Below are 24,044 nucleotides of genomic sequence, written 5' to 3' on the forward strand. Positions count from 1 at the left end.
TATATAAGAAGATCCGGGTGAAAAAAAGTAACATTATATCGAATTTCTGTAAATGAGCTTTAACGCAACTCGTTTCTGTTACTTCGCTCAATTTTTATGTTTTCAGTATATTTGTAAAGGCATTAAAAACTTAGATTTGATTCTTGATCTTTCATAAAGAAGGATTTTCAATGATTTTTGTGTATAGCATCTGCGTGTTTCTTTGGAGAACTTTTAATGTTTTTCATCGAATAATAATTTTGTTTAAAAAGCTACATACATTTTGGTTTAAATTCACGAAGTAAAACTTTAGAAACGAAACAAACTGACATCTAGCTTTATCTAGCCTAATAAGACCAAAAAACGATTCAGAGTCAGCGTGAGCTTACCGTTCACGTAGTAAATGTTTTGCCTGCATTAATCGCTTTAATTGGTACGAATTTGGTAATTATTGATTTACAAAAGAATTCCCTTGAATTGCGCTGATTGTGGTCAAAATGTTATTTCATTTCGTCATGCTTAGAGGTATGTTTAAGACTGATTAAAAGTATTTTTTATTAGCTTTAATGCAAAAAAGAAAAGGAAAAATAGTTGTGGAAACACATAAATTACACTGTTGTAAGAAATCAAGAGAATTTGCAGACTTGGTCGATTATCTCCAGAACTACTGAACCGATTTTAATGAAATGTGATATGTATACATACATTGATACAATACAAAGCAAATAACCATTCAACAATTGTAATACAAGAGTATGATCGTGCGTAATTGGAGGGTAGGAAATTGCCACAGGAAATGATAAACTGTTTTATTTCAAGAAGTATGAAATCACGCTGTAAGAGAGGACCCCTATTCTTTTTGTTTATTCTGTAACCGCTGTTTCATACCTTCCGATTACAATGAGTGTCACATACGTGTGTATTACAATTGTTGAATGGTTATTTGTTTTGTATTGTATCAATGTATGTACACACTTCATTCAGCAGTTTCTAGAGACCCAGTCTGCAAATTCTTTTAATTTCTTGCAACAGTGTATCTTCAATTTTTTCATTAAAAATGAGCAGTTTCTTGAAAAAATGAGTTTTTTTTTTTGAATTTATAAAAAATGTTTATAAAACTATTGTGGGTATTTTTTCTATTTTGATAAACTACGCTATCAGGATGAGTGACCCGTCTCTCGTGTTTCTTCAAATTTCCAGTGTATTTCCAATTTCTTAGTTTTAAATCTGGAAGACAGGAGAATACTTTGTTAAAAAAACCAGGTCCCTAGACTTTTAACGATAATTCTTTTAAGCGAGTTAATCAGCATTTGCATAATATGATGGTGAAAGTCAACGAAAATCTCTCATGACTCGCCCGATGACAATGGAGATCTGATATGTCTTTACCTAAGTATAAGTTACGTGAGTAATGCAATCTTTGCGGGGAGGGAGCAAAATAAAATTTAACCATCTATGTCTGGGATTCGTATATTTACTCTGTCTCCGCTGTCTCCCACTTTTATGAACAATTTGCTTTTTTACATTGAAAAATATGTAAAATGTAAGCTAAATTTATTTATATTTTACACTTAATTGTGCGCACAAATTTTAAAGATTGCTGATGAGCCTCTTCTTATTTTCCATTTAAAAAGAATAATTTGAAACAGTTTTTTTTTTTTGTTGATAATAGGCGTTACTCATACTATAATTCTATAATAATCGATACTGCTTTAATAGGTACTACATATACTAATATATGTACAACGATAACTACTGAAGGTATTGTAAAAGTAATTTTTTTAGGGCCCACCGAATGGGATCTGAGAAAACTGTTGAGTATGCATGATGACTATCAGTTGTTGGCCCCGTGGAGCATTAGGACAAAGGATATCGCTTTTGGATTGGATGGATTTCTAAAAACATGTTTTGCTTAATCTAATAACCTAAAGCCATCGGGAAGAGCAACATGTAATCAATAAATAAAACTGGAATTGTTTTAACTTAATTAATTTTACATCTCTTTCAATTATGTGCATGATTTTATAATGCTGTTCACTCCCGATTTAATGATTATTTACTTTTTTCCAACCAAGTTCGAAGAACGATAACAATAACAATGTACTAAAAAAGTTGCATACACACAAAATAAAATTGATTTTCGGAGTGACTTAATTCAGAAAAAAAAAATCATAAACAGCGCAGTGTGTTTGAAACACAAAGCATTTACAAACCAAGAATTATATGTTGAAGCTATTTAAGACTTCATATTTCTTTGCGTGCCGGCCAGACGGTCGAGCGGTTAGCGTGCCTGACTGCGAAGCCAATGGCTCCGGGTTTGAATCCCACTCAGGGCATGGATATTTCTCTCTCTGTGTTGCTTTCTATTATGTAATGCGTGAATGTGGCCCGCCCTATAAACGGGTATCTGGCGTGGGTAATGTTGCTCGCCTCAGTGACTTAGGTTCACATGTGCTTATTGAGTAACGTTAAATGCGTAACATTTCCGGCATCTTTCTAGGCGAAGGACGCGAAAGTTCAGTGCCTGCTGTTAGAAAAAAAAAGTATTTCTTTTTGTTGTTTTAATATTGATCTGTAAAAGAATCTATGTTCTTCCATAATGTATAGAAACTAGAGTTTATCGCAAGAGGCCAAGCAAGTGATTTTCTAGATTAATTTGACTGTGTCGTTTTCAATACAAATGCGAACAATGACAAATCTCCTGAGCTTCACTACTTCCGGTTAGAATACTACAGTTTAGTGTACAAGGCAATATTTTTAACTATATAATTTTGTTTTCGATAATTGTTTTGATTCTGAGCTCAAATCTGTTACATTTCATAAGATATTAACTATATTAAGTTATCCTGGTGAATTTGATGTGAATATATATATATATATATATATATATATATATATATATATATATATATATATATATATATATATATATATATATACATACAAAAAACACGAAGAAAATTAAGAAAAACAATAAGTTTCATTTATTGCGCATAAGCTGCAAGTAAATAGAGCTCATAAAATAAGTTCAAAATGAAGATAAAGCAAAGGAACATTACAGATTAATGAAAAAAGGGGGAAAAAGAAAATTAATAATAAAAATAAAAATAACAAAAACTGGAAGAAAAAAAATCCGAAAAAAAGGATAGAATTCTTTTGAAAAAATCCAGAAAATAAAAGATAGAATTCTTTTGAAAAAATCCAGAAAATAAAAGATATAATCTTTTCATCAGCCCACACGTCTATATCTGCAAATATTATCAATATAGCCAAAGCAAAATATATCAATACAAAAGTGTGAGGAGCACTCAAAAAATTTTTGCAAAAATTACAACAAATAAAATCGAACACAATAAGTAAAAATAACACGTAAAGACAGAAAATAAAATATAAAGAAAAAGCAGAATAAAACATAATCTACAAAGCGAGTAGCAAATCAAATGAACTTACATGAAGGGGAAATTTTTCAAAAGTGATTTAAAATATTTTCGTAACAAGATTGCCAGATTGCAAAAAAATGAAAATAAAAGCGCAAATCGTGAAAAAGGCGTAACTAGAAGAGTTGTGCTCTAAAGTGCGTTGTTACTGCATTACTGAAGTGCGTTTGATTTGTTAGTTACCAAGGATGGGCCCGAAAATGGATGTGCGCAAGGTAATATTATACTGGATAATTTAAAGAAGTTGACTATAAATAATTTTAGAAAATAAATATTTATTTAAGAAAAAAATATAAAATAGAAAAGAGTAAAAAACATGAATTGCCTGTTTTGCACATAATTTTAGCCACGGATTTGCCCGAAATGGATTTGCGCATGGAAAAATTATATAAATTAACAACGAAATCTTTTTAGTAAATAATTTCAGCCACGGATTTGTTCGAAATGGATTTGCACATGAAAAAATTGTATAAATTAACAAAGAAATTTATTAGTCAATAACTTTAGCCACGGATTTACGCGAAATGGATTTGTGCATGGAAATATTATGTAAATTAACAAAGAAAAAATTTTTAGTAAAGGAATTTTTCAGTAAATAATTTTGACCACGGATTTTCCCGAAATGGATTTGCACATGGAAAAATTATACAAATTAACAAAGAAATTTTTATTAAGTAATTTTGGCCACGGATTTACCCGATATGGATTTGCACACGGGAAGACTATATAAGTTAACAAAGAAAATTTTTTGCAAATATATCTACAATAATATACGATTAACTCAATGATTTTATATTGAATTTTATTACTTTAGTTGGGTATCCATTGTTATTTATCTAATTTTGAAAGAGTTTATCGATTTGTTTCTTGGATAAATAAATATTACTACATTTTGATTCTATTTATTTCATTAAAAGTGGTATTTAAATAGATGCTCCTAGAAATATTAGAATTCCAAGTAATAAGTTTATTTATATTAAAATTAAAATCATTTCTTTTATCGTATAAATCAACAAAGCAGATATTTTCTTCTTTTATAATACCCAAATCCGAAAAATTGAAATTAATATTATCATCATGATTACAAAGCAAGATTAATTCTTCGGGGTTAATATCATTTAAAAAATAGTATAATCCTGAAAATTAAAGATAATTAAATCATCAATATATCTAAAAACAAATTTAATACTAAGAGTATAATTTTTTTCATAATAATGCAAAAATAAGTTAGCTAAGAGAGATGAATAATTAGATCCTTGTGGTATTCCATCAATTTGAAGAAAAATATCCCTTCCATTGTAAAGATAATTATTAAAAAGACAAAAATGAATCAGAATTTCCCAATACTCAAAATCGCGACAAAGGATATTTTAAAAATCATAGTAATAATTCAAGAGGACATCTTTTAGTTTAGAGAGGGGAATGTTATTGAAAAGATCCTGGAAATCAAAAGTCGCAATAGAATTAATTTTATGATGTTAAATGAAATCTAAAATCGGTTGATTATTAGTGATAATCCAAGAGAAACCTTCTTTAGAAATATTGTTAATAATTTTATTTAAGTAGTTAAAGAAAATGGTGCCAGGTTTAGTTAGATAAGTATTAGATCCAAATGTGATAGTTCTAAATTTTACAGGAATTTTATGAAATTTAGGACTGATAATTAAGTAAGGACATTCTATATTGCTAATTTTAATTTTTAATCTCTTATATAAAGCTAAAATTTTTTTTAATAACAATATTATTATTTAAATTGCTAAGTTTAAAATTTTTATAATTTTTTAATTCCGTATTTAAAAGTTCAATATAGAATTTTTTACAGAAGATTGTATAATTATTGTTAGCTTTGTCTATGGGAGTAATTACAAAATTATTTTGAAGTTAAATTAAGAACTCCGAATGCTTAGTGTATATTTCTTAAATTCTTGTGAGAAATGTTGATAGGTCATGTTTTAAACATATGACAAATGCTTTCGGTCCGTTATTAGAACTTTAAAGGCGAATAACTGTGCAGTTTCAAGTTTGAAGTTTATGTACATAAAGTGTTCCGCTTATCTTATTTAATTCGCAAACTCGTCATAGCAAACTATTTTTTGGTGTTCAGATATTTATAGTATACTTGAATTTTATATCAAATTTTAGATTTTTCGTTTACTTTATGCTTTTTCCCCCCTTACTCTTTTGTTGAGTCGATTAAAGTAGGCAAAAAAAAGAAAGAAAAAAAAAAAGAAGAAGAAGCGGAAAATAGAAGCATATTTCTTTATAAGATAAGAAGAAATATCTTCCCGTAATTTTTAGAAATAACCAGATTTTTTTTTCATAAATATAAAGGTAGGAAGCTATAAGATTAGTAGTTTTGGATAGATACTAAATGCTGTACAGTGCAAATAAAAAAAATGGACTAACCTGAATAACTTTTTATTCAATGATCGGATTTTCTCGTTTTAGGACTCAATCTTAATTGTCCGACGGGATGATCTCAAATATGATAATTAATTAGTGCAAACGATATTTTAAGTTACGGACTCAGACTCAAAACGTACTTTCTCTGAATAAGCATACCTTTTTTTCAACGGATTCAGATTTCTCACCCCCAGCATACTGGTGGTAGCGGCAATCTGGGAAATATAGTCCAAATAGTTTGGTCAGAAGAACGATCCAAAGTTTGGACCCCTTAATGTCAATTTTACTTTTTGCATGTTTCGCAGAACTTTTTATGAGAATCAAAAACTTTTTATAAAATTCGTTCATCCAAGGATAATTTTATGCAAAAACTAACTTTTAGTAAATATTTATTATTTTATTTAAAAATGGTCAAAAAATTTTTGAATTGTTAGGTATAAATTTTTTTTTGTGAATTTGAAACAATTTAATTTTACTAAATACAAAATGTGAAGAAATTGAAGAAGAGTCCTGAGAAATCAAATTTTAAGTAAAAAATACTGCCACCGAGTAGTAAACATCAGTTTATTCGTAAAAATTAAGAAAAGAGGATTGAAAAATATATTTTCCCATCTGTCGGGAGGGCAAAAGCTTTCATTTAGTTCGTGCAAAACGAACAAAAGTTATTTAGAGTGTTACTTATTTTTTTACCAGGTTTTTTTCCAAAAAATTCTGAATGGAATGATTATTTATTGGATTATTTTTTTTACTTATTCTGGATATTTTTAATTTTACTCAAAATTTAAGAATAAAATGTTTTTAACTGCAAAAAAAAAAAAAAAAAAAAAAAAAACACTTAAGCGTTTCCCTTAGAGTTTTTCCTTAAAAAATAAAAATAAGAAATTAAAAAATTTAAAAAAGACGCCAATTTATTCTTGAAATTAAATTATTCTGCTTATTTTGCTGAGCAATTAGGATTTCGCAAAAACATTCATTGTAAATTAGAAAATACAAGGTCATTCTATTGTGACATCACATTTCAGGAAAAAAAGTGTGACTTTATAAAAAGGACTTAGGAGGAAGTACATTTCTATAAAACTGTCTTTTTTTTCTCCCTTAAGCTATTTAAAACAACTTATTTATGGCGGAAAAATTATCCACTAACACAGTTTTCATGCTTAGAACTCTTTCCTCAATTTTTTTCTTCTTATTTTTCTCTTCTTTTTTTCAGTCTCTTTTTTTCCTCCTTAAAAATTATTCATGTTGGCTAACCGATTAATGATCTGTTTAAACTGCTCTCTGTTGTGATCCGAAAACTTCTATAAATGTTTTTATTCACATTCTCGAAAAATTAAGTCAATTTTTTACTGCCATTATGTTTTATTAATTGAGAGGAAAAATAAAATTATTTCAAGTCGAGCTAATTGAGCTAATTTTTATTACGTTCTTATCTTTTTCTGACCCCGTAAACTTTAATTCTTTAAGAATTATGTTAATTTCGTTTATTATTTTGTATCATCTTAATATTTCATTCATTCGGGTCGAAAATAACATTTGTGTCATTGGATTAATTTTTATTTTTGTCTTTATCTATTTGTGACTCGCTGCATTTTAAAGTTTTTTTGTTGTTGTTGTTTAAATTCATTTTTATTAACAGTAGAATCCCGATTATCTGAGTTAATGTGAGCCACGACTCACTCGGATAATCGAAAAATTCGGCTAAAACGAAGAGTATAAAAAGGGAAAGAAAAACTGTAGGTAAAAATATAATATATTTAACAAATACAAAAGTTTATACGGTACACCACACACGATTCACGCTATAATCAAACAACTAACTTAAAAACATATTTTACGAGAATTAAAGAGTTTTTACTTCAAGAGGTCGGTAATTGTTTTTTGTTTTACATTACTTTGTTCTTTTTCTGCAGCAATGTTTCGTCATTTTTTTAGGAATAACAGGGAGGCTTGTGGTGTGTCTCCTCTTCTTGTTGTTCTATATATTCCAAAGCATTTAGTTCATCTGTATGAGAGATTTTTATACGCTGATTTTCATCATCACTGTCTTCATCATCTTCGTTTTGATTCATTTTCATTATCGACGACATTAACGATCATTTCATCGTATAATCGGGACTGTACTGTATTTAGTTTTATCGAAACACGTTTTAGAAGCAAAATTATCGACAAAACACGTGGTTTCAGATAACTTTAAAACACTCATTTGGGGACATTAACATGCTTTTCGATCACGAAGCTCGTAAATTTTTTTTTAAATATTAAAGAACATTCAATAAACTGCTAAGCAGAATCGCCTACAATTTAATTTATAACGATGGCTAATGCTAAAGCAAAAACTAATGCAAAGAAATTCTTTTTTCAAACCTCTCTTCTGAAGGACTCATTAAAATTTTTAGAGTCGGGGACTAAAATTACTCTCTCTTGTCGATTTTCCGAACTCTACCACAAATGATTCTAGAGATGTTCGGACAGCTTTCATATACAGTGGACAAACACTGATTAAGTAACCATAGAAGAAAAATATTTGAGAAAAAGCATAGTTTATTTTTATTTAATAGTTCGCTATTTAACGATTAATGTAGAAAAAAAGAAAGGTTCAAGCCTAAAATTGTAATAGTTATAGATTTTCTAAATAAATTATTTTTTTTTAAAAAAATTTAATATTAAGGGAGAAAAAAGAGAAATGCTAGGAGCAGGGGGCGCACCTTCTTAATTGTAAATTATTAGTAAGGCTATCGTTCGTTAGGAATAAAAAAGTAAATTTATACACAAAATTTTGTTACATCAATTTTAAAAGATCTGACCAAACATAATTATCAATTGAAAGAATGTTGGAAAAGGGCAAGTGCGGAAGAGAAGAACATAGATTTCTTAAATCAAAATAAAAGTTCTAAGAATGAAAATGCAAGAAATGATAACTCATGTTTTAAATCCTTATACATTCCGTACTCCGAATATTTTGAACAAATAATAATGAAATATTAAAAACAAAATATGAAGAAAATAAATTTATAAATGAAAAAAAAATGTTCGAAAATAAACCTAAGGGTGGCCATCTGCCCTTAATGTTAAGTTGAATTGGAAATTCAATACAGTAAAGGAAATGAGATGTTAAAATACGGAACATAACGCGTTTCATACAGCTAACCATAAGAATTTATTTGCAAATTATGATTTGTAAAGAACTTAAGACTTGTAATGAACGAATTTTATCATGGGAATAGAAGAAAAAAAGATTTCAATAAACTGAATTAAATTTACAGATTAAACCCGTCACTTTCGAAAATACAAATTTCATCAAATACATCAAAAAGATTTTGGCAAAAGATTTTAAAGCTTTTTTATATTTCGCGAAGCCTTATTACGCATCTTTATCATTTTTAGCTCTGGTATTCTATTGTTCTCCACAATTAACACACTAAGAGCCTTAGTGGCTCAGGAGATAGAGAGCCCTCACCTCAAAATGAAGTGACCCGAGATCGATTCCAGCGATAGCTGATCGATTTCAACTCCGCATCCGGCTTGCAACGACCACAGGGCTGACGTAAAATATCCTCAGTGGTAGACGGATCATGGGTTAGAGTCCCCTTTCCGTCAAGCTAACCGTGGTTGGTTTTCGTGGTTTTCCTTTCCATGCAACGCAAATGCGGCTTAGTTTCATCAAAAAGTTGTCAACGAAGGCAAATTTCTCGCAATACTTGATTCAGGAGTTCTCTTGTCCTTTGGATTGGGTACAAAATTTGCAAGGTTGTGGAGTTGAACATTAGTTGCCGTAAGCCCAAGAATGGGGTTGGCTGTTCAACGACGGTTATAAAATAAAATAAAAATCAATATACTAATATTCATCAAATTCTGAGTCTGTAAATTTAAATAATGTGCCTTCTATCGGGTCAGATTGGATAATAGGTTAGGTAATTGGAATTTAAGGTTCGTAAATTTTTTTTTTTTAAAAAGTAGTTTTAATTTTGTTATAAAAAGTTCTTTTTTAATCAGTTTTCATCTTAAAAGTAAAATTACAAAATAATAAATTTTGCAATTATTTCATCATGTTAATTATTAAATTTATTTGAAAATATTAAGTGTAGCGGAGATGAGAAATTCACTCCTCTACATACATCTTATTTTCTTACTTATTCTATTACTTTAAAAATTTTTGTAAGGAATCTTACCATACCTGATATGTCTATACATTTTAATGAGAGACCATTCTTTGATTTTAAGTGAGAGATGATAATAAGACCGAAATTGTTAGCACCATTCTGCAATGCAACAAAATACTTAATTTCTAAAATATTTGACAACGTAAATAAAATTAACACTTAAATTTTGCTTACATATTATTGTCATAAAGAACAACATATCGCATTAAGACAGCTCAAACAGCATTAAGTCACCTCTCTTCGAATCGCCATATGACTTACTTTACTTAGAATAAAATAAATGCATTATTTATTTATAAGGGTCGTGACTGTAATAAAAATATTTTTTCCTATTCTTCTTAAAGTAAAAATATTAACTTCATTTTACTTTTGGCTGGTTTCACGTAAATTAAATTATTTCTCCCTCCCCCATAGCTAAAGTATTTTTTTTATTTTTTAGCTGATTTAATCCATTAGACTCATTCTTATAAAATGGGTCCAGACTGTATACCATCTGAGCTACTAAAAACTGATGAACCAGAGCTTCTTAACGCCATCTATAATATCATGGTTAAAATTTGGGATACGGAGAATACCCCATATTTAATAAAGGAGACCAACTTGAATGTCGTCACTATAGGGGCATTACACTCCTCAATACGGCATATAAAATATTCTCCAACTTGCTTTTCGCAAGACTTCTCCCTTTTACCGACCAAATGTGGTTTCAGATCACAAAGACCTACTATAGATCAAATTCACACCCTAAAACAAATTTTAGAAAAAACTAAGGAATATAATTTCAAAACTTTTCATTTATTTATAGACTTTAAAGCTGCTTACGACAGCATAAAGAGAGAGATAAACTACTGGAAGCAATGGTCGAATTTGGGATCCCTATTAAACTCATTAACTTAACCAGGGCTACACTAAGTGATATAAGATGCAGGGTTAAAATTCAAAATCAATTATCGGAACCATTATCAACAGCCTGCGTCAAGGGGATTCCCTAGTCTGTCTACTCTTTAATCTAGCTCTGGAGAAATGTATCAGAGATAGTGGATTAGACCGAAAAGGCACCCTTTGGAATAGATCAGTTCAATTACTGGCATATGCCGATGACATCGATGTCATAGGAAACTCAGAGAGAGCAGTGAGAGAGGCGCACCAAACAAACAAATAACTGCGTAGTATAAAACTGTGAAACAAATAAACACTGAGCATAAAGTCACAGAAACGCGTCTGCAACTGATGCAACTGAAACCGGTTTGCATTTGTTTACGTTCGTGTATCAATTGGTTAACATTGTAATCCAATAGGTTAAAGAGAAATACAAATAGGAAGTATATAAAAAAATCTCCCGAATGAAAACCCACGACATGTCTAAATATGAAAGTATTGCATATAAACTCGTGCAAAACATGTTATTATTAAAAAACTACATTGCTTCCAATAATTTGGACAGGGACTGTAAATAGTTCGGAGTTTTTCGTTTCATCGTTCTCTTAAAACAATTTTCTCTTTTGAACTTTTCATTTCTCAGTTATTTTGCATTTTTATAAAATTCTAATTAACAATCTAATAATCTTCGGTTATCGATTCTCTGAAATCGAAATCTGTGGTGAGTAACGAAGAAAACTTCAACTCAAGAATTAATGAAGAGATGAAAAATAATTATTGATTTAACTATTATTTAATATTCTCTTTAAAAAATTACTGCAGTGAAATTTAATAAAATAAGCCTACTTTTGCTATATCTCCACTCATTAAATCATTTAATAAAAAATCGTTCTATTCGTATGTCACGTGAAATCCGCTCTTACGACAACTATCTAAATCAGAGGTCGCCAAAGTGGTCTATATAGACCCCCAGGGGTCTATTTAACAAAAGCGGGGGTCGATCTGAGACAGGGGGGCGAATGGGGGTCGATCCGAATCGGAAGGGTCGATCGTGGGTTGAAAAAAAAACAGTTCTCATTACGCAAATCACACATACCTAATTAAGCATGTAAAATTTGTGAATTTCTTTTATAATTGACTCAATATCAGTTTCTTTATAAAACATAACTTAATAAACGTATATTTATTGGGGTGAAACAAGTATTTACGTTCCACCGCGCAGTGGCACGAACTCAGCGCAGTTTATAAGTCATCTGCATATGTGCGCTTGTCCATATGTCACGTGTGACGAGCATTGACGTTACAAATGCAAATACTTTGCAAACTGTGTTGAATATTTGCAGTGTCATTATTAAAACTTTTATAGTTTTGGATAATTAGTTATTGTTTCGATAAAACCATTCGTTTGGTTTAGATATCAATTTTAATTATCAATGCACAAAAAAGAAGGTAAGCTTTAATAATATGGATTAGTACAGCCCGCGACAAAACTATAGCACACTTTGTATTTTTTTACGAAAATTATAAAATTGACCAATTTTTGTAAATTTCAAAAATAAATGTACAAACACAGTATCTAATAGAGTTTTATTTTAATTAACAGAAAATTACGTTTGTGGGGGTCGATGGAGATTTCGAAAAATTATACAGGGGTCGATGATCAAAAAAGTTTGGCAACCCCTGATCTAAATCAACATCTTAATACGAAAGATACAAACCAAGTTTAAAATGACTGGCCGGGTTTTTTTAGCTGAATAAATTTTTCTGCTGTCAACAAAAAGGTTTAAATGGAAGACATTAATAGAAAAGCATTTCCTTCGAAAAATTTTTTTTCCTCTTATTTTTATGAAAATGTGTGAGCCAGCTAAGTCATCTTTTTCCTCTTTTCAGAAATCATGACGTGTACTTTATGACCTCCCATCCATCATACCCCTTCATAACAAATGACTATTAAAATCATCTGTTATCAATAGCGTTATTTCATTTTATTTTCTTCTTTCAAAAACTTTTTAGGATAGCTCGCTTGTTAAAACATTTCAGTAGTGAAAATGTGCAACTTTTATTAAATACGTAATCTACGTCTGTTTGTGTGTCTTTTATAGTCTCCTAAGAACGGTGAAATGTCGGAGCACGGGGGGGGGGAGGTCACTGTTACGGCATTAAAATACGTTCGAACGGTATGAATGAATTCTTTCTTATTTCTTAAGTTATTGCTTTAAATTTAATAATCAATATAAGTGATATTTATTAGCTTGTAGCTCTGTTTGATCAAGGGAAGAGTTTATGTACTATAAATATTTATCATAGTTTTTTCTCCCCGTAATGTTAGATAAATTCAAATGAATACCGTCTACGCATGGGAACACATGTCTGAGGTTATCTGAAACAACGAGTTTATTTTGTTTGTTGTAACGCTTTTGAACCATGTTAATGTAAAACTAAATAATTTAAAATCAACGGTCATTGAAATAAAAAGAATAAGATTTGTACTGAAAAGCAAAAACTTCATTTTTCTACCACTGATAAATGCATTTCGCATAATACTCAAATGTTGCAGGGCTAATGTTATAGGTACTAATTATACTGATATAGGTACAAAGTTGTATGGTGATATATTTGGTAATTTTTAGAGTGGCTGAGCAGTTTTAGTACTGCGGTAATAAGCGTCTTACGGCCCCTCGAAAAGGATATGTTCCGGAGAGAATTACTTGATAGTGGTAAATTTCGACTATCATGAGTTAGCGGCGAGCATCACGCCAAGTGATGCTGAATCCCTATTCTGTTAGGATGAACTAAAAGAAACATGTTTTACTTAATTTAATAACGTAAAGCCACTGGAAACAAATAATAAGGAAATGATCGAAATTATTTTAGCTTTATTAATTGTGTCGTTATATGCCTTTCAGTTTTGTGCATGATCTGAAACAGTTGTTCAAGATGACATTTTCTTTAGAAATGCTTTCGTTAGCTTCTTCATTAATCTATCGTATGAACACAAAAAGTCTATATTTCGTAAATCCGACTCTAGGATGGAATTAAGCTAATTTTTTGCAATGACGATGAACAAATTTGGCCGATCAAAAACCTGTATTTTTATGTATCGCAAAATGTTTACAAAAATACGGACTTCTGATTGGTTTAATTGAGGCATTGTAGTTGAGAAAATTCATCTGAATTCCGCCCAAATGTCAGCAAGGATATGAACTTTTCGCAGCTAAATGACAAAGATAACAAAAAGAGGATTACATTTGGCATGATGGACATATAATTGTCAGAAAATCAATAAAATGGACAGAGCGATATTTCGTCAGACCATTGGAAAGAGGGGGGGGGGGGAGATTTTATAGCTATTTTAGGTTCTAGTAAATTTTCTTGTTTTCTTTTCCATAATGAGGTGAAAAATTTAAATACCTCCATAAATTCGGTTCTTCATTGCTGAAGTGGTGAAGCAAAGGCGGCCCCCCAAAGAAGTTTTCGTCCCGCGCCCCAATTAAGCTAAGTCGGGCCCTGACAACAATAAATGGATATCATGGTTCAAACTGCAGTAAGATTGCATACAGAATCAAGCATGACAAGTTTCTCCCACAGTCGAAAAATCCGATGAAAAATAAAACAAGAAAAATAACGACTTGGAAGAAATGGGTTTCTTCCAATCCAAGTGGATCATTTCTAAATAAGCGTAAAATGAAAGGCAACAATCGGAAAATAAAAATAAAGTTACTGAATTTAAGATGCGTAATTTTGCAATATGATATGCGAATAAGTATAATAATGCTTGATTTGATCATTATATTAATTACTGTTAAAATAACATAATAAAAATCTTATTAGTATTACTAAATTGGTAAATCATATACTAAAAATATACGATTGCTGTTTTTTAAGTAAGGGCCGTTTGAAAATAAAAACCAAAGAAATTTTTCATGAAACAAATTAAATTTTACTTTTTGATTCTACATACGTTTTTTTTTTTTTTTTTCTTCAAAATAGTTGGCAAGTTTGGTTAAACACTTATAATACCTTACAGCTAGACTTAGAATACCCTCTTTATACAAACTTTCCACCTGCTTCATTAACCAAAAGGTTTCAAGTTCGTCATAGCTGTAATAAGTGCTGCTAAAATGATGTTTGAAATATCGGAAAAGATTATTCTGGCCAGGTCTGGGCTGTATGGTGAAGGGGTCCAAAACTTCCCAACCAAAAGAGTCCAATCAAGTGAGCTGTTGAGAAAGTCATCGTCATGAAGTAGCAAAATTTCCTGTCAGTATGCCAGTAGGGAGCTTCGTAAACTTCACAAATCTGCCGGTGAATCTATGCAGCAGACAGGTTTTTGCCGACTAAAACTGCATCACTGACAGTTCCTCATACGCTGCGGGCCATTTGTTGAACTTGAAAATTTTAAAGTCACAGAACTTGACTGTACATGTTACCCTCACAGCTGTAACTGAGCACAGTTGTTCCCACGGAATGCAAAGACATGATGCAAGTTCTCGTCACGACGCACGCGTTTCCTACTAGTGTACACAATAAAACAGCCCTCGTACATTACTAAAAAAACAGATATTGAATTCACATTAAATCAAATATGGTTAAGTATGAGCACTGAAACGGAATAAATTTTTTTAATATATAGATTTTTAAAATTTTGATTGAAAATAGTTATTTTTTTAAAAGGTAGATGTGAAAGTCTTTGTATTAACTTTCTGGTACTATATTAAATTTTAGTTGTTCTTATAATACTTCTAAACATTTGTCTTCTGTCCCTTTTGTCCAATTACTTCCAATAATTAGAATCAGGAAGTTAGTTATCAATTCTACTTCTTGAAGAATTAGGTTACTTCCAGGCGAATTATTAACCCTGATTAATAAAACGCGCACTTCTGTTTGAAAAAGTGGGTATGAAATTTACAGAATTTAAAAATCTACATAGCTTCGTTTTTTTTCTTTAAAAAAACGAAAGAAAAAAACCTTTCGACTAATTTTTGTCTGCAGATTGATTCGTTTAAAATACAATATTCATTGTAGTTTAAAAAACGGAGTCAAATTTTCTTAAATGGACATTTTGAGCAGTGCTAATAAATAAATTAATAAACGGATATTATAAAAGTAATGAAAGGAATCTCTGAATAAACCAAAAAAGCGATATAGAATTCATAAAAAAATCACTTAGAATTTCAATAACTTGCGAACAAATTGGAGTTTTATAAACAGGTAGTATTAAGTTCACTAACAACAGTAGTTTCTTCTTCTTTTTGTGTTCTCATGCAGCTATAATTTTATACACATATTTAGCTTTTTTTTGTTGAAAATGTATGTAGCATTCATTATAGTGTAACACTCGATGATATTTTGCTCAATTCTTGCATTCCATACAGATTTCTTTTATGGTTAAGATTCATAAAATAAATAGTTTACAACATGAAAGTGTATCACTTGCTATTATGTCTAGTGTTTATGAATTTAAAACCTGTTTAGTGCTGTTTAAGTTTTTCAAAAGGTGATTTTCCATTTAACGAATTTTCTAAATAACGAACTTATTCTCGGGATTTAGCGACTTCGTTTCACAAAGATCAATTCTGTATTTGTAGAAAATATAATATTTTAATCAATGCTATTCAGTTTTCGTTTTGTTATAAAGTGGCCTCGCCCTGATCACGTGGTTTGACATTGTCATACTTTATCTATTGGGCTATACTTTTTAGACTATTTTCTTGTTTACGTCTTAGGTTGCTGTATTATTATCTACGAAATTCTACCACAATTATGCAATACGGTAATAAAAAATTTCGACGAAAGAATGCGTATGTGACAGAACTGCGATTAAAATGTAGAAAACATAACAATTATGATAAAAATAATTGTAACTAGAAAGAGTAATTTTTTATATTATTCCTTCTCAAAAGAGTAATGTAAGGAATTTTTTCGAACATATAACAGTTAAAAGACGGTGCTACACATTTAAGTTTGCTTTTTGCAACAAGTTTTGAACTCATTATAATTGAATTTTGATTTTTTATTGTTTTATATATTTCGCCAATTAAAATATTAAATAAAAATAAATATCTGTAAACCGTAGATTAACCAATATTCTATTACAAATCATTCGTTGAAACTCGTTAGATTAATAAAATAAATATTGAAGGAATTTCAGATGCGAGTCGAATTTTTTCATTTCAGGTTTCTTTTATAAAATGGTAGCATATGGAATAAAATGCTAAAAAACCTAGTTATTAATCAAAAGTTACTCTTTTTCTTCTTTCCTCCAAGCCCTGGGCATGTACCTAGGTTATAAAAAACCCTTAACGATATAGCCCAAGACTTGGTCACTAATGCAGCTCCACTCCAGCCTATATAGCATGATATTTTAATTTTTTTTTTTTTTTAACTGAAAGTGTGGAATTTAAGAAGAAATAAGAACAAAAAAAATATACATGTGAAATGGAAAATTATTAAAAAGAAATGAATAAACTAAATTAATAAGAAAGAAAGAGAAAAAAAAAATATAGCGTTAAAAAAAAAACTAATAGAGATGAAAGTATTACTAGATATAGAGAAATCTTAATAAACAAATATATATATATATGTCTTTTTAGTAGGGATGTGTATAGACTTGATTGGATTGACGTAGCTCTTATAGTTCGTGCAAGTAAGTCGGGCAGGAAGGTGAGGAGGCTCTGTGATTACAGTCCTGATTTAAATTGGAGTCTTGGTTGGATGAGTGACAGTTTATGCAGAGAATTCTTCTTTTTCTGTTCAATTTTCGATACTATGACCTTTGTATCCGCACTTCTCACAATAACAGTATGACTCAGTAAATGTGTTTTGGTAATGACCTATTGTCTGGCATTTTCTGCACCTTAATAAAACCAGTCTTTTTTTAATTGTGCACCGTTGTAGACCAGCGTAGAAATAATTAAGATGGATGGAGAGTTTTCTGTTGATTACTATAAAATTCTATGTCTTCTTCTTCTTTGTCACCGCAACAGCCCCTTTGCAAGCCTTGGCTGCCCCAACAGCCGAAAAACGTCAGCGCCTCCTTTCCATGGCAACTCAATTCCAATTTCCAATCTTTGGAGTTTTCAGGTCATTTTTGATGTCATTGAGCCGTCTAGTAGGGGGTCTACCTCTGGGACGTGAGCCCTCGGGGCTTTTAAAGGTGACGATTCTCATGGCGCTAATTTCAAGGTTTCTCCATCGATATCCCAGCCATCTATTACTGAGTATTATTTGTGTTATTTGAGGATGCTTTATAGAGTCGGTAAGAGCCCCGAAGTTATATCCTTCTCGCCAGCATCCCCCTTCTTGAATTATGCCAAAGATGGTTTTGAGGATCTTTCTTTCGAAGGTGTCCAGTGACCGCTGCAGATCTAAATTTAGGGTCCAAGTTTCTCTTCCATAAGGAAGTAAAGAAAGTACGAGTGTCTTTTAAAGTTTTGACTTTGTTTTTCAGCTGAGAAGGTTGGATCTTAGTTGTCTCCTCAGTTCCAAGAAACACTTTTAGAGATTTTAACTCTATTGTTGATTTCTGCTCTGAGTATGTTTTGATTGTTAAAATTTCATGTAATGAAACTATATAGATTATCGTAACAAGGATTACTTTGTGGACTTTGAAACACTCTTGTTTTTTATTTTGACGTTTCTAGCGATAACTAAAGACCTTTTCACGATTTTTTTTAACTGACTCAGGGTTATGAAAGAACTGTCTTTTCTGTGATAATTGTGGAATTCAAAAATTGCTATTTGATTGCATTTTATTCTATTTATTTATTTTACTGTCTGCGATGAACTTTGTCCAATTTCATTTGAATGACTCGGTTCCGGTATTATTATCGATATGCAGAGCCAACATTCCTAGTATATTGAGCGTACTTTTACTTATAGTATATTTTAAAAAAAAACCTTTATGTCTTTTAGTTTATTTAATTTGTCAGAATGACCAACAAAGTTGCTGGTGATTTTATGCCGATTTTTGCTATTTGTTGATCAAAACTGAATGCAGACAAACTGTTGTGGAGAATGTTTTCTTCTGATATTACAATAGCAGTGGAAGAGGATAAAATAAATTGCTTGATCCAAGATGAAACAAAAAAAAAAAAAAAAAAAAAAAAAAAGAAAACTGTTCACTCGGGGGTGAATCTTAGTGACCAAGGTGGATCTCGCCCACCTTGTGGCGATTTATTTAAATCTCGCCAAGCAAGGTTTCCCGATGATATTTCAGGGAGATTACTTTGAACGTCTGATCAAACCACCAAAATTCTTAAAGGTGATTTGTTATTTGATATGTAGATTGCACGAAAGTTGGATTGCGTTAGAAAAGAGGTAAAATTGTTTATTTTTTCGCCATTTATGCTTTTGATATCTTACTGTTAGAATCATCGTTATTATTTCATTCCTTAACCGTTATTTAATTTAATACCGTTATTATTTCATTTTTTAATATTTTTTGTACGTTGAAAATTATTTTGTCTTTAATCAAAAAGCATCGTTGATCCCAGTAATAATTACCAATTTAGAAAGATTTCAAAATGTTGCCAAGAGGTGGGATATTCTAGTACTTTTCCGGAAGATGATTGCCGATATCAGTGATATCTAAGCGATACCTGTTTCTGCTAAGGTCCAAAAAAATTAATATCATCGTCATCATCAACATTGGTTCGACAGCCAAGGGTGGGCCTTGGCCTTCTCAAGAAGTTTTTTCCAGGCTAACCTTTTTCTTGCTAGTGTTATCCGATTCTCAGTTTTTAAGACCAAAAGGTCTTTTTCTAGGCGGCCATCTATCCATCTTAAATTCGGTCTGTCTCTTTTTCGTGTGTCAATTGGTCTGGCATTGGAAACTCTTTTTGTGGTACGGTCTTTGTTCACTCTGATAACGTGACCGGCCCATTTTATTCTTTGTCGTTTTATAAAGTTAATAATGTCAGATTCATTATATGAGTGATAAAGCTGTAGTCTTGTTCTTCTAAGCCACACTCCATTTTTTTTTAAAAATTAATATATAAATATAGATTTTAAAAAATTAATATATAAATATAGATTTTAAAAAATTAATATATAAATATAGATTTTAAAAAATTAATTTATAAGTATAGATTTTGAAAAATTAATTTATAAATATAGATTTCAAAAAACTAATATATAAATATATATATTGACATCATCGAACCAGCTGATTTTGTCTGATCTGATCCTAAAAAGAATTTATTCTCCTTATTTCTTATCTTTTTACTGCTTGTTTACATTTTTATAAATTTTAAATGACTGCAAACTTAATAAAACAATCATGGATTTTTATTAAAACAGTTATATGAATTTCAATGCCTATACGATGATGCAGAATATATATATATATATATATATATATATATATATATATATATATATATATATATATATATATATATATATATATATATATATATATATATATATATATATATATATATTATATATATATATATATATATATATATATATATTTAATTCCTTTTTGTGAAATTTCATAAAACAGCTGAAAAAGCATATAAATAAATGATTGGTGAAAAAGAACCAGCTAGTCGTAGTGATCCGTATATTGGAATTTTTTCGGATGAATAAGTTTTCAGGCTGGAAAAACAGAGAAACAGGTGATTCAATGATGTTCATTCAACATAGCTTCAAATGTTTTGGCAGCCTTAAATGTTCTTTTTAGATCAAACAATATTCTTCCTGTATGAACCGAATTAGGTCAAATGGAAATCAAAACGTTTCATTCGAGAGACTTCCATCGATATTTTCAGATATAAATAAAAAGGCTGTAAAACGCTCAAATTATTGTTAAAAAAAAACTTTACGAATTAAATGACTAATGTGTAAAAAAATTCTGTTCTATTCCCCTATTGTTTTCCAGAGGACAATCTCTGAATTGCACTTTACTTGTCTAGAATAAGAACCTATCAAGTGAGTTGTGCTGTCACAATTTTTATTCTAAAATTATGGTAAAATAACCGGCCTGTCCCTCCTGAACCGCAAAGTTTACGGTAAAAAACATTTTTTTACCTTTACGATTTTGAAACTGTTCACAACTCGTTTACAACAATCATGGTTTCAAAGTCGCGTAAAAAGAAATTAACTGAATATTGGAGATAGTATTAGCAGCTTTATGGTGCTACCATCTATGAGTGAATGAGATTATCGTATTTTAACAGCCTAGGGTCACAAATTGGGGAGTGCAGGAAGCTGGATGCACTGCATGTGTTGAAGGGATTGCTGGAAATATAGTAGTGTCACGCTGAGACTCGAAACTACGGTCTTATGGTTATGTGATTGACTGATTAGCCCTCTCGGCTATAATACGTAATCATCTGCAAGGAACAGAGTGGCTTCATTAGATACTTGGTGCGATAAAAGTCTGGTTGTTTAACCGTATTAGGTAAAAAAAAGTTCCCACAGTTAACAGTTTCCAATACCATTTTATTTATAGTTATTTGACTTCTTTGTTTGAATATGGAATAATAACAATTAAATAAATTGTTATTTAACCATTTTTTCTGAGAGCTTTCTAACCGTGTGTTGATGGTTAATTCATGGCATATGTGTAGATAGGTTTGTTTTACTACGTCAAATCGCCGATTTTTTTTTCTGTTTATAAGTTATCCGAATTTACAGGTCATTACAGTCATAAAATTTATTTTTAGCCCAGCTTATTATACGTTTACTAAAGATTCATACCCTAACAAACAAAGAAGATTTTCCCGAATAAATAGCACTGTTTTCTTTCGTTTCGATTACCTCTACTCGAGGTGTACCCGGCCCGATGCCTTCTCCCTCATCTCGATATGAGTGGATGTTGGGGCCCACAAAAACTGTTGTGCAGTGAAAGACGATGAGAATTACATCCAAGGTTTAACAAAGGTTTTACGGTCTTCATCCTCAAAGCACGAAAAGTCTTATTTTCATGTTTTTTGAGAATTTTTGTTTGAAAATTCTTCATTTATATATATATATATATATATATATATATATATATATATATATATATATATATATATATATATATATATATATATATATATATATATATATATATATATATATATATATATATATATAAATCCTCTGCCATTTGACCCTTCTAGTGGAGAAAAATCGGGTGGTTTTGACTTTTACTAGAAAAAAAAAAAAACTCATTTTTGAAAAAAAGTAGCTGCGACTAATCTGTGATTTTTGAGAAAGATTTATTGCATAAAACTACACTGCAAAACATTTCGAGATATGTTGCGCCAAACATTAGTATTCATTTGCTGGCTACATAAAATGATGCTCGGTTTTACTATATATTGGTGCCTTTACTAGCTTCAAATATCGGGAGGAGGTTGTTCCAAAAATGAGTGTCTTGAAGGGAAGGAAGGTTGCACCATTCCATTATTTGGTATTTCAAAGTGTAAAAAGCAGGTAAAGTTGCACCTTTATTAAGTATTTCTAAAGGGCCAAAAATCAGAGTAACTTAGCATCGTTATTAAGCATTTGTAAAGAACTCCAAAACAGGATAAGATAGCAACAAAAATTGATATTTTATTTATCTCAAATTAAGAGAAAAGGAAGTGGGTTATTTAATGACTTAATAAGACATATGGATCAGTTAACTTTTCTTTATTATTTAGTATACAAGTATTTTATGCTTGTACTGTTTTCTGGATCTTTATTTTAATTTTAATAAACATTTTTCCCGTATGCCCTAAATAAGGGCGGGACGGGGAAAATATTTCCATTTAGTATACAGGTTAAGCACCAAATTTATATAAATCAAATTATAATTAAAGTACTTAAATCTATAAAAATAAAATAAAACTACTTTTATTTTAAGTAGTTTTATTAATAATAAAACTACTTTTACTATTTATATATATATGTGGGAGTTGGTGCAGCATTAGATGAAATAACGACGATAATTTAATAAACTTAACATTTAATAGAAATATAAGTTTAACATTATTGACATGATTGGCTACCTTCTCGCAGTGGTCACCAAAATGCATGTGAATAAGAAATTAGGTTGTTCCACTGAAGAGAGTTAATAGTTAATTATAAATTTTGGAGTTTTCCCGTCTGGACTTCCCATCGGGACTGGCTGGCGCCTCTCACTGACAAAGAGGATGATGCAACTTCTTTTAGTATTTCCTGATGGTGGATGACGCAATGTTCGCAGTTATTACACTATGGCACTGAATCTCCATATATATATATATATATATATATATATATATATATATATATATATATATATATATATATATATATATATATATATATATATATATATATATATATATATATATATATATATATATATATATATATATATATATATATATATATATATATATATATATATATATATATATATATATATATATATATATATATGATTTGAGTTAGGCACGCGTGGCAGAGCCTAACTCAAATCATTGTTGATCTTATAGGATGCCGGAAGCTCCCTATATGGTGTTTCATCTCTGCAACCATTGTTAGTAATTGCCCAATTAACTTCAATACTGTTAACTGACAAAATATTTTAGTTTCCATATGTAACTGAAATTCAACAAATTAAATTAAGCAATTCAATTTTTTTGTCATACTGTATACTAATAAAAAAATAAAATGAAATAATTATTATGTTATCAATAATCAATAAACATTTTTGTCAGAATTGTAATGAAAAAATTGGTAGACTATATTTGAGGATGCTCCATGATTCTTGCCACGTTGAAATCTAATCGTGATTCTAATAGGTTTAGATTTCAGCTTTATTTTTAAATGTTCAACAGTATATGTAATTTCAGAGGTCCGTTAGCTCTACGTTGGATACCGGCTGGTAAGGTTACTTTTGCTTATGGTCAGTAAGATCGAAGGTATGTGGGCAGTCACAAAAAGGGACTATAAAAAAATGTCACCACCAGTCCGGTACCACAGACGCCATTTTCGATTTGTATTTCGCCGAATTTATGTGGCGATGGAGGTACACAGATTCTATTCATGATAAATTTAGACAGTATCTAACTGCTATTCTGTGCACCTAAATCTGAGGATATTGAAGCTTAATGAAGAAGTGAGTTTTTTTCTTTTTCCTTTCTTTCTGTGCTTACTCCATTAATTTTTGTTTCGATTCAAAATTCATTTTATTGTGTTAATTAGTTTCGCTTATATTGGG

Source organism: Parasteatoda tepidariorum, chromosome 10, assembly GCF_982258835.1.
Source record: "Parasteatoda tepidariorum strain Cologne lab strain chromosome 10, Ptep-v5.0, whole genome shotgun sequence".
In the NCBI taxonomy this organism is placed as follows: Eukaryota; Metazoa; Arthropoda; class Arachnida; order Araneae; family Theridiidae; genus Parasteatoda; species Parasteatoda tepidariorum.